This window comes from Trachypithecus francoisi, unplaced genomic scaffold (genome assembly GCF_009764315.1).
Source record: "Trachypithecus francoisi isolate TF-2019V2 unplaced genomic scaffold, Tfra_2.0 Lachesis_group1, whole genome shotgun sequence".
NCBI classification, from domain to species: domain Eukaryota; kingdom Metazoa; phylum Chordata; class Mammalia; order Primates; family Cercopithecidae; genus Trachypithecus; species Trachypithecus francoisi.
In genome coordinates, this window is record NW_022681454.1 from 142052048 (window position 1) to 142064306 (window position 12259).

Sequence of the window (12259 nt, forward strand, 5' to 3'; positions counted from 1 at the left end):
AATTGTGCCATCCTAAAAGATAAGTTGAAGTCCTAAGCCCTGGTACCTGTGAATTTGATGTTTTTGAAAGTAGGGTCTTTGCAGATGTAACCAAGTTAAGATGAGGTTATTAGGGTGGGCTCTAATCCAACATGACTGGTGTCCTTATAAGAAGTCAAAATTTAGATACAGCACTCAGGAAGATGGCCATCTGAAGATGGAAGAAGAGATTTAAGTTACACGGTAGCAAACCCAGGAATACCTGGGGTTCCCTTCTAAGGGTCAAAGAAGGATCCTCACCTAGAGACTTCAGAGGATGCGTGATCCTACCAACACCTTGATTTCAGACTTCTGGCCTCCAGAACTGTGAGAGAACAGATCTCTGTTGTTTTAAGCCACCCAATTTTTGGAGTTTTGCTCTGGAAGCCCTGGGAAATAAATACAGGGATGTAGGATCCTTCCATTTTTCAACTCTGCTGAGCTCTCTTTGCCTCATACTCACATGACGGCTGGTTCGCCTTCAGCATCTTGTTTAAGTCCCATGTAGGAAGAAAAGAAAGGAAAATAAACAAAAGGCATCCACTAGTGAGATCTACCTTCTTTATTTTCCTGAAAACTGGCATTTTGTTTGAAGAGAGAATAAAAATTATTTACATTAATATCTCTGTGTCTTTTTAAATTTTTAAAATAAACTTTGTTAGAGCAATCTTAGTTTCACCATGAAACTGAGCAGAAAGTACAGAGTTCCCATGTACTCCCTGCCCCCACATGCATAACCTCTCCTGATATCAACATCCCACACCAGAGTAGTACATTTGTTACAATGGATGAACCTGCATTGACACATCATTATCACCCAAAGCCCATAGTTTACCCTAGGGTTCACTCTTGGTGTTGTACATTCTGTGGGTTTTGACAAATGTATAATGACATGCCTATACCATTATAGTATCTTACAGAGTAGTTTCACTATCCTAAAAGTCCTCTGTATTCTGCCTATTTGTCTCTTCTACCTCCAGCCACATCCCTGGAAAACACTAATCGTTTTACTGTCTCCATGGCTTTGCCTCTTCCAGAATGTCCTATAGTTGGAATTATACAGTGTGTATCCTTTTGATACTGTTTGGCTTTGTGTCCCCACCCAAATTTCATCTCAAATTGTAATCCCCAGTGTTGAAGGAGGGACCTGGTGGGAGGTGATTAGATCATGGGGGCAGTTTCCTCCGTTCCTGTTCTCACGATAGTGAATGAGTTCTCACAATATCTGATGGTTTTACAAGGCAGTTTTCCCTGCTCTCTCTTGCACTTGCTCTCTTGCCTGCTGCCATGTAAGACATGCCTGCTTCCCCTTCCACTATGATTATAAGTTTCCTGAAGCCTCCCCATCCATGCAGAACTGTGACTCAATTAAACCTCTTTCCTTTATAAATTACCCAGTCTCAGGTAGTATCTTTATAGCAGTGTGAAAATGGATGAATGCACCATTTCAGATTAGCATCTTTTACTTAATAACATGCATTTAAGTTTCCTCCATGTCTTTTCATAGCTTGATCATTCATTTCTTTTTAGTGCTCAATAATATTCCATGCTATTAATGCACCACAGCTGGTTTATCCATTTCGCCCACTGAAGGAAATCTTAGTTGCTTCTTAGTTTTGACCATTATGAATTAAGCTTCTGCAAACACCTGTGTGTAAGTGTTCGTGTGGACGTAAGTTTTCAGATCATATGGGTAAATAGTAAGGAGTGTGATTGCTAGATCATAGGTAAAAGTAGGTTTAGTTTTGTAAGAAATGGCCAAACTATCTTTCAAAGTGACTGTACCAATTCGCATTCCCAGCAGCAATGAAAGAGTAACTGTTGTTCCACATCCTCCCCAGAATTTGGGGTTTCAGTGCTTTGGATTTTGGACATTTTAATAGACATACAGTAGTATTTCATCATTTTAGTTTGCAATTCTTTAATGACATGCTATGTGAAGCATCATTTTATATGCCTATTTGCCACATCTTCTTCGGCAAGGTGTCTGTTCAGTCTTTTGTCCATTTTTACATCAAGTTGTTAATTTTCTTATTGTTGAGCTTTAAGAGTTCTTAGTATAGTTTGGAACAGTGCTTTATCAGATAAGTCTTTTGCAAGTATTCTCTCCCTGTCTGTAACTTATCTTGCCATTATCTTGGGAGTCTACTTTCTTTTTTATTTTATTTTACTTTATTTTATTTATTCAGAGATGGAGTCTCACTCTTTCACCCAGGCTGGGATGCAGTGGCGCCATCTTGGCTCACTGCAAGCTCCACCTCCCAGGTTCATGCCATTCTTCTGCCTCAGCCTCCCGAGTAGATGAGACTACAGGTGCCTGCCACCATGCCTGGCTAATTTTTTGTATTTTTAGTAGAGATGGGGTTTCACCGTGTTAGTCAGGATGGTCTCAATCTCCTGACCTCGTGATCTACCCTCCTTGGCCTCCCAAAGTGCTGGGATTACAGGCGTGATACTTTCTTTCAAAAAGCTTTACTAGAGGCCTCAACCAGTGACTACTACTTCCATCTCATGATCACCCCATGAGCAATGGTGTCTGAAAATGCATTATTTTGGCTGAACACACTGTAGGCACACATTAAATCGGGGTTCTCTTAGTAAGGAAGAAGGAGAGAACAGCTGTTGAATGGGGTATTATTTCCATTTGGGCTGGCATAACAAAATACAAGAGGATAGGTAGCTTATAAACAATAGAAATTTATTTCTTACAGTTCTGGAGGTTGGTAAGTCCAAGGTCAAGAGAATGGCAGATTTTGTGTCTGGTGGAGCTTGTCTTCATAGATGATGTCTTCTAGCTATGTCCTTACATGATGGAAGGGGCAAGCTAGCTCTCTGGGGTCTCTTTTGTAAGGATACAAATCCCAATCATGAAGGCTCCACCCTCATGACCTAATCACCTCCCAAAGGTGATACCATCCTCCTAACACCATCACATTGATGATTATGTTTCAACATATGAATTCTGGTGTGGATATAAACACACAGACCACAGCAAGTGGGCATTACTAGTATTTGTCACAGAAACCCTTTTACCTAGGGACTTGTAAATAGTTTTATGACAGAGTAGAACTAAGATTCGAAATGAATAGAATCCCATGTGCTTCTTTCTAAAATATTAAATATTATAGAAACTAAAATCTAAAAGGGCAGTCACAGGCTGTCTAATCAAAACCTCTTATTTTATGCATAGGGAATAATTCTCCAAGATGTGTAAGCAGTATAATCAGGGTTTACAAAGCTAGTTGGTACCAGAGCCCTTGACTTTCATAGAGAGTCATTGTACCTGTTTTATCACTGTACCTGTTTTAGTGTGCAGTTCATCTTTAGAAGGCAATATCCTAATAATGTATTTACCAAGCTAAGAAAAGCACAATTTCTTTAGAAGGTAATATCCTAATAATTTCTTTACCAAGCTACAGAAAGCAAGCTAATAGTTTACTAGACACAACAAACCTCACCCAAATAGCTAAGTGTAGCATCCATTCACTTTGCTTCTTATATCTTATTTCTAAGCTTGAGGCAGAAATGAAAGGTTTGTATTCATAAGGCATAGGAGCTACAACCTAGATGACTTATATTTGTGTAAAAAAAAACAATAATAAACTCTCTGTCTACTCAACTTTGTTGATTCCATGACTAGATTCCTAGACCAAGAAACATAAAAAGTAAAAATTTAGCTGATTTTAGATCTCCAAAAAGAGTAAGGAAAATAATTTAGTCATATATTTCCAAAAAACTGTTTATTAAAGTCATGAAGTTTGAAAAGCATCATGGAAGACATCTTGGATCGATGTATGTCCTTGAAATTGGTCCCTAAGTGTTAGAGGTTCAGATGATTTTATGATTTACATATAAAAAGTGTACTGCAAAGTTAATGGAGCTAGTCTGGATGGCATGAAGCTTTATATAAAATAAAATACATTTAGCATTCAGGTAAGAGAAAATGTATCTATTTCATTAATCAACGTTACTTCCACAATATATACAGTAGCACATAATGAGATCTAATCCACTCACCAAGATATAAATGTATCAGGTTAGGAGAATGGGCCTCTATTATAAATCAGATGTTAACAGTAGCTTATGGTTTCTTAAAATGCAGACACTGTTTTTGAACTGATCTAAAGAAACTTGCATGGAAAAATGTGCTTCATAATGATATAAGCTGTAATGCTTAGGGGTCCTGTTCTCTGAGTCATTCTAATTTTGGTTTATATACTGCTGAATTAAGCATTGCCTCAGAAGAGCGAGTCATGGGACAATGAGCAGGAGATCAGGACAGAGACACTGGAGGAAAAAGTAACTGGCAGCCTGTCCTGAGGTTCCCCTGCTGTACAAGCTTCCACACACCTGCCAGGGAAATTTTAAAATGTTGACTGTATTCATAAGAACATTTCAATGGTTTGACATTTGAAGATACAAAAGTGGAGGCAGGGAAGAATCTCCCTCCTATTCCTGCTCTCAGCCACCCCTTTCTTTCATTTTTTTTTTTCGAGACAGAGTCTCACTCTATCACCCAGTCTGGAGTGCAGTGGCACGATCTCAGCTCACTGCAACCTCTGCCTCCTGGGTTCAAATAGTTCTCATGCCTCAGCATCCCAAGTAGCTGGAACTACATGCATGACCCACCATGCCCAGACAGCTACCCTTTCTTAAGGCAACCAATGTTAAACATTTTTAATGTACTCTCATAACATTGTATTCATGGATGGATGGATGTATTCATGATTTATTATTCATCTCATTTAGATAAAAAATTAATTGATATCAATGAAAGGTGAAGATAATTTGCCATTTGACACAGGCCAAAAATTTTGGAGTTATCCTCCCTTCCTTCCTGCATTCCTTCTTCCTTTGCTTCCTTCCTTCTTTCCATGCCCTATCTCAATGCATCTCCAATATAATTGGCCTTCCTTTCAAAATATATGTAGATTTAAAATATTCCTCACCACCTACACCTACATCATCCTGGCCCCAGACACCAACATCTCTCACCTGGACTATGTCAACAGCTTCCTCGTGCTTCTCCTTGCTTCCTTCCTTGTCCCCTTTAAAACTAGTGTGATCCTAAAGCAATCCAAGTCAGATCACATCACTCCTCTACTCAGAACTTTCCAATGGCTTCCTACTTTACTTAGAGAAAATATGAAATCCTTACAATGGGCCACACGTCCCTTTATCATCTGGCCCCATGTCTCCTTGATCTTATCCACCAACTGCTCTCATTCTCACTCATTGCCCAGTCACATTGTCTTCCTTGCTTTCCTTAAATTTATCAGCCTTACTCCCACCCCACCAGTTGTTCAGCTGTTACCTCTGTCTGCAGCCCTTCCCAGCCACCTACATAGATGGTCCCTCACCCCCTTCATCTACTTGTTCAAATGGCACCTTCTAGGTGAGGCCTCCCTAACTACCCTGCTTAAAATGTCAGCCTCCTCCCCAGCCCCTGTATTTCCAAACCACCTTACCTCGGCTTCATAGTATTTGATGCCTACTAAAGTACTGTGATTTACTTGCTAGTTTTGTTTATTGCTGTCTCTCTTCATTTGAATGTGATATGAAGGGAGAGATTTTTGTCCATGTGGCTCACAGCTGTGTCCTCGGTGCTCAGAACAATGCCCAGTAAACGTATGGTAAGTGAATAAATTTCAGACACTCTAGGAATCTTTCTACTTTCTTTCTCTCTCTTTTTGTTTTTGATTTTCAGTAGAGCTGGGGTTTCACCGTGTTAGCCAGGATGGTCTTGATCTCCTGACCTCGTGATCTGCCCGCCTCAGCCTCCCAAAGTGCTGAGATTACAGGTGTGAGCCACTGTGCTCGGCCTTCTACTTTCTTTTGCATAAAACGTTGTTTCTAAATTATCCCTGCCTAGGCCACATGCAGAACAAAGTTGATAGTACTCAAAAGCTGGCTGACTATTGTAATAATTCTGTCCTTATATATTCTCATTCTTGAGAGAAAAGTACATTTGCTTTATTTATGAGGCACAGAGGGTCATTGCTCTGTAATTATGACTACTGAGGACGTGTTATGCGTTGAATTGTGTCCCCTCAAAATCCATACGTTGAAGTCCCAACCCTCAGCACCTCAGAATGTGACCTTATTTGGAATAAGATTATTGCAGATGTAATTAAGATGAGGTCATACTAGAGTAGGGCGGGTTCCTAATCCTGTATGACTGGTGTCCTTATAAAACAGAAAATTCGACACAGACATGCAGACAGAGAGTACTATGTGAAAATAAAGACAGAGATCTACAAACCAAGGAATGCCGAAGACTGCCAGCAAATTACCAGAAGCTAGAAGAAGGGCATGGAACAGTTTCTCCTTCATAGCCATCAGGAGGAACCACTCCTGCTGACATCTTGACCTCAGACTTACAGCCTCCAAAACTGTGAGACAATGAATTTCTGTTGTTTGAACCACCTGGTTTATGGTACCTTGTTATGGTAGCCCTAGGAAACTAACATAGGACCTATGGAACCGTGGCATCTTTTTGTTTTTGTTTACAAGTGGTTCACATAACTGGTGCAGAATACCACTCAACAAACATATCGAATGAGCAATGGGGAAAGTTTGCCATGATCTGCTTCAAGGAGGACAAGGAAGATGGGAAATAGAAAATCAACATTGGACTGACATTCCTACCAGAGCACTGACCATGTCATTTAATATTCAGTTTCTAGCACAGAACCTGATTCTGATTCTTAAGACACATTTGTTGAGAAAAACTGAATATTGGACAGAGCAGGCAGCTCTATGCCAAGCAAGAGATCTTAGATGGGAGATTGTGGGGCTGGGGAGCTGGTGCTCCCTGATCCATTCATGAAGTTTAAGCAATCATTCTGATTTCACATTGCCAGGAGTCTCCCTACTGACAGGACACCCACGTTCTGCATCATTACTTGAGTTTGCTTTTACTTAGGTAGATAGTATGTGGTTTTTAAAGTATATTTATAGGATTATTGGTAGGAACAGATTTATTTTACATTTAAACAGCTGGTTCAACATTCCTTTAAACTCAGATGTGTAATTCTGTTGTTAAATTATTATGTTGTGTTTCTAAAAATTTCACTTTCTTAAAGGCTGATGTGAATACAAAACCTTCAGAAAGATTGTTTGAAGCCACAGTAGGTATTCCTAATAGATTGCCTTTCTCGGTCAGTTATTTTACATTAGAGGAGAAAATAATGCTATTGTTATGGATTAAAATATTGTGTTTTAGATGTCATTGCTATTAAATATCAAGGACATAGAAAACCAAAATAGTAAGGACAAAGATTTAGGATAAAATAAGTGGCATCCAATATAATATTTTTGAAATGTGAGTTCAGAATGCATGTAAGTGTCTGGACAGCTCAAGTAATTTTTGTTTTATCTGAAATACTCTTATTTTTATTTTTTGAGACAGAGTCTTGCTCTGTCACCCAGGCTGCAGTGCAGTGGCACAATCTCGGCTCACTGCAACCTCTGCCTCCCAGATTCAAGCAATTCTTGTGCCTCTGCCTCTCAAGAAGCTGCAATTACAGTTGTGTGCCACCACACCTGGCTAATTTTTGTATTTTTAGTAAAGATAGAGTTTTGGCATGTTGGCCAGGCTGATCTCGAACTGCTGACCTGAAGTGATCTGTCCACCTCGGCCTCCCAAAGTGCTGGGATTACAGGTGTGAGCCACTGTGCCCGGCCTCCATCGGAAATACTCTTAAAAAGAAATCATGACTTTTTATGCCTCAAAATTTTAAATGTCTCTATCATTCATCTGTGGTTCACTAAAAAGGGCCATAATTCCATGATTATCTATACATTGAGAAGTGTGAGGTGTGATCTGGTCACCCTCCTCCTGACCTTGTGCTGACCAGTGACTGCTTTGACCACTGAAGTATGGCAGAAGAAATGCCATGCCAGTCTGTCTGGTCCTCTTGGACTCTCAGTTACCATGTGAGAAGTCTGACAGGCCTGCTACCATACATTGAGGGGATGCTAGGTAGCCACATAGGCTTGAAAAGAGAGAGAGATGGAGAGAAAGAGAGAGATGGCTGGACCCTTTTCCCATCTCTTCCAGCCCCTAGCCATTTGAATTATCCCGACATTGTTGAGCAGAGACAAGCAGTCCCCACTGTACCCTGTCCAAATTCTAACCCACAAAATAGACACAATAGACCCAGAGTGAGACATACTACTACTAATAAATTGTTTTAAGCCACCAGTACTTGGGGTAGTTTGTTATGCATCAGTAGGTAACTGGCCCATCATCTTTCTCATATAGATAGCTTCGGATGAGATCTTGTAACTTCCCAGGTGTTCTCTTTATGACATCTAACAATACCTCCAGTCTTCAGAATTGGAATTTCTTATTGAGTTATATTATGCTTTCCAGCCAACCATATACTAATTTCTTGTCACTCAGAAATAATCTGTTCAAACTATTGATATTAACAAAAGGTGCCAAAACACTGTTTTGCATACTTTTTCTCTTGGTATGGCATGAGTATTATGCTCACTAAATTATTTTTAAAAGTATGTGCATCTGATATGAAGATTTTCTTTTAATTGATACTAGGAAAAAGTAGACTTCTCATTAGCACAAACAGTTTTCCAGCGTCTCTTGTAGCAGAAATTGCAGTTGGCTCCCAAGAAGTGTAATACAGTATGTGTTGATAAACATGATGAGCAACTGGACTAGCTACCCTCTTTGTATGGCTACCAGAAACTATATAATGTGCCTCATAAATGTTTGGCACATATTCAATTCTCAAAAATGTTACTTCTCACCATTTCTCCCTTTTTTTTCTTTTTTGCTGCTATGTAACATTTAAACCTTTGAAAACCCAGTGCTGGTTAAAACCATAGTCTATTGCATGTATATGTTTTAACCATTTGCAATGTGAGTTTTAAAAAGCAACCATTTCTGTGGCTAGCAGTTAAAGAGAAATTAGAGGTACCGTATAGTATTATAGGTAACGGATTTGCAAAGTTCCTCTAGCATTTTGCATTTAGAGGGCTTGTATCAGAAGCTTCCATTGAAGTCAATTCATTTACCTTTTAAAAGAGATGTATTTAGCACATGAAATTGAATTTACTTGCAAAATTCACTCTGTGTCCCCAGAATTAAGTCAGAAGACATATGCAGCAGTTGTTTAATGTGGCAACAAAACAGGATGTTTGTTTGTATTTAGTATAAATTATAAATACATACATGAACATATGAAAACAATTCTCTTTAGATGAAGTCAATTGTGCTTTATATGTTTAAGGGTTCTTTTAATTAAATGAGTTTCTTTTCCCTGACAAAACAAAACAGCAAGGAAATTCTACACAGGAAAAATTATTATATTTTAATTTGAATATAAATTGAGTGGTAGAAGAACACCAAATTATTTCATCTCTCCTAAAAGGGCAGGATGGAGGGCTTACATACACACATACTAGGCTCTTTATGTCTCAAGTGAACAGGAGTTTATAGCCCCGGTCTTCAACTGCATTTACTTTCAATCTCAAAACTACTACAGGCTTTAGCACAACTCATAATAATGGGTGGCCTCTGTCCAAGAGGAAGTTCAAGATTGGCATGCTGGCCAAGGTAAGTGCCAGGTATATGCATTAGCAGACTTCACGGGTTTTTGCATAGTACTTCACTCAAATGATTGCTATAAATCACTCCAAAATTCACACTCAAAAATGACTATAGGACTTTTAGTAGGACTACAAAGGGTACAGTGGGAATTTACAGCCGTTCTGTAAGGTTCCTCAAATTTTGATTCTGCTTTGCAAGGTACATGAACTTGACGCCCCTGGGAACCATTGCTGTAGAGAATGTGTCAGGTTTTTAGTACAGAGGTCAGCTTTTCACTCACTTTGTCACTAGTATGCTCAAAGAAAATTTGTTGGGGCATTTCTTCTCATCCCTGAGATAAAAACAATTGCCCAAGTTTTTTCCTTTTAAATACTTTGACCCGGAGATAGACGATTCTCATCTGTCTAGAGGTGCTCTCAGAATTGCTCTCGTTCTGTGCAGTACATTTTGATAGTGCTATTTATATTAGTTCTCTGAAGCAAAGCATCATATATAGTGGCAAAGCTGTCCACAAAGTGACATAGGAAACTGGATTTGCAGTGGGGGCAGCTGATCTAAATCATTTTTTGTTTCTCATTGTAAAAGCCCCTTTATGAAATCCACAAGCTTTTGCCAAGATCTTCAAACAGTCTTTTAGCCACCACATGAGTTGAGTTCCTGCCTCTGTGCCCTGACTGATTGCTTAGGCAGCTGCGTGGGTGGCTTCAGAGTTGCACTGAAGGCTTTTATGTGGTTTTTTTTGGCTGATGGGCTATTTCTACTGTCTTGTCCCTATGGGTAGCATCTCAAATTTGACTGGCTGTGATGAACACATCGTTAGTCATTTGAGAAAACTATCTGGTGAAAATGCCCTGTGATGTAAATACAAATTTGTCTTCTTTTCCCAGCCTGGAAAATGTTCTGCCTCAGAAAATTGTAAATGACTTGGAAGAATTAGATTGTGTCTCACTTTAATGAATAAAAAGCCAACAAAAACATCATCACCTTTGCTGCATTCAAATCCTTAAAGGTTTCTTGAATCAGAAGATAAAAGTAAAAAAGGAGAAAGGAAATCTGTTTGCCTTGCCATGTTACTAGACCATGACTAGGTATACAGTTTGTCATAGACTGCAGTAAATAAAGTGAGCCCTGTTATCACATATTTATTGAGCACCTATTATGTTCCAGGTACTATGCTAAGTCATCTGGTTACAAAAATGAATGAAATGTATTGCAGGTTAGGCTCTCTGGAGGGCAGAAACTGAGATGGAATTAAGAGTGCAAATATTTTACTGAAGAGTAAGTCCTGTGAAAGAGAAGCTGAAGAAGCAAGACTGCGAAGAGGGAATCATCAGAACATGATGAAGACCTTACAATGTCTGTGCCAGCCCAGCAGGAAGTTTCACAGTAATGACTGCCCATTGGAGGAGGATTGCACAGTAAACAAAGGACTAGGCCCTTACGCCACTGCCATGTTCAGTTGCTGGCTGGACACCACCCAAAGAAGGACCTAACCTCTGCTACCACTGCCTTGCTCAGTCATGAACCAAGGTCTCTCCAAGAAGAATTTGAACGTGGCTTGAACACTGAGGTGAATCCTGAAGAAGCAGACAACTGGAGGCTGCCGGGTAGTCACCTTCTTTCTTCTGGTCAGCGAGTCTTTTCTCCAAGATATTTGGAAATAGCTAGCTCCTCAAGGGCTCTGGTGGACCTAATTTCCTAAGGGATACTTCAGAGACAAAATAAAGCCCCTGTCTCTGCAGTTGGACTCCAGGCTACAGCTGGAACTCATCATCTTTCTCCTCCATTATCCATTCTAAATTCTCTTCACTCTATGTTGGCCTTGGCAGTTTTCCTGGAGTAGAATTCCCCATTAAACATGAACTTCTCTAGCTAGGCCTGCTGCATATTTCCATTTATATGGGCAAAGAGTGGCAAGAGATGCTCAAATTGAATCACTTGAGTGCTACATATTCCTACTTGTCTCTATCATACCAGGAAATCTTCTTCCTCATGCATTTTAGGGTCAATTATGACAAGCTGATGACTTCTTTTCTTGTTTGGTGATCCCTGGACATAAATATCCCAAAGTATTCAAGGGGCAGCTATATCCTGTACTTCAAGGAATCTCTTGCTATTTCCCTGGGTGAGCGCATGCCCCCTTTAGAAATGAGGGCTTCTCAACCTTCAGAGAGCCCAGGCAGGAATCTGCAGAGTACACCAGTAGATTTTTGGGAATGATAGTAAGTGGGGCCGATTCTACTGCTATCCCTTGGTTCCAGACCCATGGGAACCTGACGGTTCCTGATAAAAATGCGGTGCCACAGTGAGGTCTCTGATTCAATGAATGTTCTGCTTCCTAGAGGATGGTGCTGCATCTCATGGGGTACTGCTTGTGACCTACTGCATCAGTTGCCCCTTCAGCAAGTTGCTTAACACTTTAAAACTCCAGCAGCCTCTGGGCAGTGTGGGAGAAGTAGTGTGTAATATGACTAATAAATTGCATAATCATGGGCCCACCTTTTTGCTCTCATATTACAGTTAAAGTTGGTTCTCTGGTTGGATGTTATGTTGTGTGGAATTCTATGTCTATAAGCATTCCATACATTCCCAGGTAGTGGTGCTTTCCTGTAGGTGGGAAAGGCAAATCCCTATCAGGAATAAGTATCTATTCCTGTGAAAAGAAAC

At 39.8% G+C, this 12259-nt stretch overlaps 1 long non-coding RNA gene across 1 annotated transcript; it reads left to right on the forward strand.

The window, feature by feature from the left end:
* Window positions 1-6240: 6240 nt before the first annotated feature.
* On the forward strand, window positions 6241-12058 carry LOC117084817. The gene is made up of 3 exons (XR_004437685.1): window positions 6241-6412; window positions 10480-10713; window positions 10809-12058. It is a non-coding gene; the product is annotated as an uncharacterized LOC117084817 (long non-coding RNA).
* Window positions 12059-12259: the final 201 nt, after the last annotated feature.